Consider the following 5,670-nt stretch of genomic DNA (forward strand, 5'->3'; position numbering starts at 1 on the left):
GTAGAGCAAGCAGAGCAGAGGCCGGACTGTTCTTGCCAATTGACTGACAGCACCTTCAGCCAATAAAAAGATAGCTATCCCAGGATGCACTATTGTGTGGGGGGGGGGGGGTGGAGAGGGAAAGAGGGCGAGACCTGACAATGCTCAGTCTGGAGCACAGTATTAATCCAGCATTTAGTTTTTCAATTATTCATCACATTAAAGCATTAGTGGGGAGCAGGTTTTAGAGAAAATGCATCGCTAGTGAGCCCTTTATAGGAAGTTGCCCTATTTTATGAGTGGCATACGCCCTTCATTAAAGTTCTTACGCTGCTTTTCACAAAATGACTACCTTCTTTCTCAAATCTACAAAGTATCTACTTTTCCAGACATTTTTAGGGTAAACTAGTTGGTAAACATTTTCCAGAGCTTACCTATATTTCCACACGCGTCCTAGTTCACAGTTCTATGTTGAACGTGAACTTTCCATCTACCCAAAGCACTTGAGAGAGAGATTGGGAGCCTCTGGAGTCGGGAACTGCTAAAGTCAGGCCCAGTGGGATGGCTTTGAGAGCTCCTATTGTAACAGCCAGGGAAGTTCTCCCTTCTGTGGAGGCTTTCTGCAAAACCCAAAGAGAAGGGGATTCTAGCACAGAACAGTGACTCATGTGCTGGAAGATGTCAGAACAGTGTCCAGTATTTTCTATGCTGTTATATGCTGGATTAAAAAAAAAAAAGATTCTAGTGAAGATGAAAGGGCAGAAAACACACCTAATAAAATTCCATAACACTGAAACATCTTTTCACATGAAACACAATTTGGTCACCCCTGGACCTTGATACTTCTAATGGGAAGTTACTGGTAGTTGACAGAGGTTATCTTTAACTTTCTAATTATCATGTTATGAGTATGAGTGTTTTACCCAAATATATCTGTGTAGTGCATGAGTACAGTGTCCTCAGGGGGCAGAAGAGGGCATCCAACACAGTTACAAATGGTTTTTAGCTACCATGTGAGTGCTGGGAATCCAACCTGGGTCCTCTTGAAGAGCAGGAGGAGCTGTTAACTACTGAGCCATCTCCTCAGCCCGAGAAGAGCTGTTTTTAAGTGAATTTTTGGGTAGAGGTAAAAGATTTTAGGGAAGTTGGGGACTTATTGGTAATATTGGTTTTTTCTTTGTCTCCTCCTCACACAGTGCCAGGCACCCCTTCAGAAAACAAAAGCTCAAGGAAGCATTATAACTGGGGAAGATGCAAAAGTACAGAAATAAAGGGGAAGGTTGTGACTTGATAATGCTGGGTGAGCCGGTGCATCTGCTGTCCAGCACTCGACAGCTGGACGTACGAAGACCACAAATGCAACTTCATCACCAGTTCAAGGTTAACCTGGGCTACTTGAGACACCTACCCCAATAAGGTCACACCTCCTATTAGTGCCACTTCCTTTGGGCCAAGCATATTCAAACCACCACACTACACAATTCCCGGTTAATTGGAATTGAAGGGAAACAAGTCAAGTTCATATGTGTGCCCCATGCAACATTTAAGACATAGTACATTGGACTGGAGAGAAGAACCAGCTGCCAAAGTGCTTGCTGTGTAAGCGTGAAGATCCAGTTAGACTCTGAGAACCTGTATGGAACAGCTGAGCAGAGACTGACTCCTGTAATCTCGGTGCTGGAGAGAGGCCTGTGGGCTCGAAGGCTTGCTGGCCAGCCTAGGCCAGTCTCCAACGTCAAGGTGGATATTACCCTGAGGAATAGGAGTTGATCTTTGACCCACTCCACCCACAGACAAACACACAAACACATATAGGCACGCACACACACAGTCTCACCACACAAAGATATGGTGTATGTAAAAATCATTGATTAGCAGAAAACTAAACTTAATTGAGAACCCTACATTTTTTCTAATAGTTAAATCTGGCAACCCTGGCCCTAGGGAGTCCTCTGTTACTTAAACTTTCGTGTTGGTTCAGATCACAAGGATTTTGGTGGGATTTGGGTTCTGAGTCTCTAGGTCTGGATGGGGTGACGAGTCCATATTCCTATTCGGATCCTGCTGGCTCAAGGACCACCCTTCAATAGCAAGACACTAGAACAGGCATTTCTTGAGAGAGCGATATATGAAGCTTAAACTTTCTAGTAGTCACATTAAAGAAGTAAAAATGACCATGAAGTTAATTTTAATGATAATTAACTTAGCATATATAAATGCTACCATTTCTAGTTTTAGGATTTCTCAGTGAGACACCTGACATCCTTCGCTGCCCAGGCTGTAAAAGCCGATGTGAAATCTACATACATAACGATTCTCAATTCAGACTTGTCGGGTCCTGGGTGTTGAGTAGATACCCTTGTCAAATAGCCATATATTGGGGACAGAGAGCTTCTCCAACTGCCAGGGCAGCTGCTTGAAGTCTTCTGTGGTATCAGAGACACTGCCTGTTCCTCAGAACCCAGTGGGGAGGAGGTGTAAATCCAAGACTATCCCACATTGTGTGCACTCACTGGTCCTGGGAATGCAGACAAAGTGTAGTACCGTAAGAATCATTCATGGGACTGCGCTTGGGTATAATTCAAGCCCATGCACACAAACTTGTTAGTTTTAAATCCAGGATTTAACATGATCTTAACATTTTACCATATTTCTCTTTTCATTGTGGGAATCTCCTCCTACTTGGTTAAGATGTTAAAAGCAGAATAATTAATACCTAGTCGCTTTCACAAATATTAGAATAGAAGTCACACTTCTGATGCGATTGTCTGAGAATAGCTCGTCTTGTGACTTTGCAGAAACATGTTAATTGGATGTCACACAGGCTGAACCTATTCGGGACTAACCTTGGTTGATGTTATTCCTGCCTCTCAGATTGCTTAGGAGTCTTTGCCCAAACTGTAAAGTTGAGATGTTACCCACATGCAGCTGACAAATCAGTCTCCCCATTTCAGAGACAGTGGCAGACAAAGACTTTATGACTCATTACCCAGTGACTCCATGAACATCCCTATACCTAAGTCAGTGTCCTAGTGGAACAGACTTGGAAGCTAGGATGTAGTTGCAGGAGTGGGTGGGGAGTGGTCTCTGGAGAAAAATCACCAAAGGATGTATTCCAGCTGAGACTATCTCTCCCTCCCTCCCTCACAGTCCTGGTCTCTCCTTCTCCCTCTTGCTGACTGCTGTGAGACAAGAGATCTCTGCTGCCCTTCCTTCCACAGCTATGGTAGTCTGCCTCACCACAGGGCTAGGACAGCAAGAGACAGTCATCCATGCCCAGAACGTAAGAGATCCAAATAGAAACTTTCCCCCAACAGCCTCCAGGAGGAGCAGGAAGCTGTGTGTCTGTGCTTCGTTTTCTGATCTGTTGCATATTACCAGGCTAATGTTAACTGGAATTTTCAATATCAAAAATGCATCTCTTGTATTCATATATGACCACATAGAACTATGATCACAGATGGAAAAAAATACACTTAACTTAGGAAGCATATGCAAATAGAAGTCTGCGTTTACCCAGTGCTTTCAGGGGAGGGGAGCTCTACCAGTCAAATGGTAAATTAATAGTAATAGTCCTTGAATAGAGACTAAAAGGCCAAAAGTACTTCCTACAAAGCCCAATAGCCCAGTCCCTGCTACCCTGCCTCTTGTCAACTGCTTCATCTGACTGCAGCACACTGGGAAGGACCCAAGCTCTTCTGTCCCAGCAGGTCACATGTGCCTCCCCTCTGGGGGGGTCAACTCAGCCTTCCTTGTAGCCAGACATCACAACGCACACTTCAAGGTCTATTTACTTGTTTATGTTGCATCCTCATCTGAAAGCTCGCCCAGTGAAAGCAGGGGCTTTGACTAATTAATATCTACCCAGTGTTCTAGTGAACATTCAATGTTCTGATCTGAACAGTGTCTGGATGAATGGACCCATCAACAATCCCACGTGGTTATTCTAGGGCCTGAATCTTAAATCATTTTAAGTGGAAGATGAATTCCATAGAATTTAGTTGACTAAAACCAGAATTAACAAAGTAAAACTACACATGCCTATGAAAATGCCATTACAAAATTTGTTATTTTATATACCAAAAAGTTAAAAAGAAATAAAGAAACCCGGGTTATATTTGGTCCCAGCAGAGGGCTCTACCGTATGTACTTCCTGCTCCTTGCAAGCACTGAGAGTGTACATCAAGCTCAGCCCAACTGCCGCTAAGGTTCCTATCAATTTCCATCAAATCAACTCCTGATTTGATTAGAATCCGAATAGTAAACCAAACAGGGACACGTGTGTCTAATTTGAATGTTAATGTCTCTCACTTTCGGTTTCTCTCTCGCTTCCCGAAACACCGGATTGTGTCTAAGATTAATGGCTTGCTTCTTTGCTCAGGTTAAACTGAGGCAGGAGGTCTGCTCTTACATTCATTGTCCACCCAGCAAACACTGATCGGCACCATGCCGGATTCTTCTATCGGGAACACACGGGAGAAAGAAAACTAAACCTGGTAATATGCAGAAATGTAAACACGTGATGTCTGAGGAAAATACCCTCAAAAGGTGTGCACAGCAAACCTATAACCTTGAGGCCACTTCTGCCCAGGTTGATCAAAGAAAGGACAGTAGGGCTCGAGAGATGGTTCAATGGTTATGAGCACTGGCTGCTCTTCCACAGGTTCTGAGTTCAATTCCCGGCAACCACAGGGTGGCTCACAACCATCTGTAATGGGATCTGATGCCCTCTTCTGGTGTGTCTAATATACAGTGTACTCATATACATAAAATGAGTAAGTAATTCTTTAAAAAATAAATACATAAATAGAGATGAGAGAGTTTGATATGGGTGTCTGCTGTGCAGCGCGAGAGCTTTCTGTGAAAGCTTTGCTAATGTTGGGTTTGACGCTATGACAGAGAGACATGAGGCAGAAGGGGAAACTCGAGGTTAGGAGTAGACTCTGACTAGGTTCCTAGAGAGGAAACTTAACAGCATTGGAGAACAGTCTTTACCACATGATGGCCGGGGCCCCAACTCAGCAGAGAGAGAGACAGAAAGCATTTAAAATTCACCAAAACTAAGCTCACTATGAGGAACACGCTCTGTGACGCTGCCAAGTCATGGTTCAGTATCTGTGAGGAGAGTGTGGTGGTCTGTTTGACATACGCCATCCAGCCCGTTTCATTTCAAAGAGCACATCTGTATGTGCTGTTTGCTAACAGATCCAAGATGTTATTTTATCTATGTGGAAGGTGGAGTCAGGAGTTGAGATAGTGTCTCCTGTGGCACAGGCTACCCAGGAACCTACCATGTAGCTGAGGCTAGTCCTGAACTCCTCAAACCTCCATGTCCCTAGTCCTGGATTGTAAGAATGTGTCTGAGATACTATTTTCTAAGTGATAAACATAAATTTGAAGATTTTAGGATAAAGCCACTGAGTAAATGGCAGATATGCGTATGTGCACTTTATCCTGACCCGTCCAGCAGGTCCAGTTATTCAGGGTCCCGAAGAGGCCTTCGTCCTGAAAGTCATGGGGGCGAGAGAGAAAGGAAGCCAAGCACGCAAAGAACGACAAGAGTCAGTCTGAATGGTGTCAAGGCTTCACTGAGGGTTTGGTGCTTACAGCTTATATGGGCTGGGCAAAAAGGGGGAAGCAGGGTGAAGTGGAATTTTTACAGCATCTACGTGATCAGGGAGAGGGTCGCGC

Source organism: Micromys minutus (genome assembly GCF_963924665.1).
Source record: "Micromys minutus genome assembly, chromosome: 11".
Lineage (NCBI taxonomy): Eukaryota > Metazoa > Chordata > Mammalia > Rodentia > Muridae > Micromys > Micromys minutus.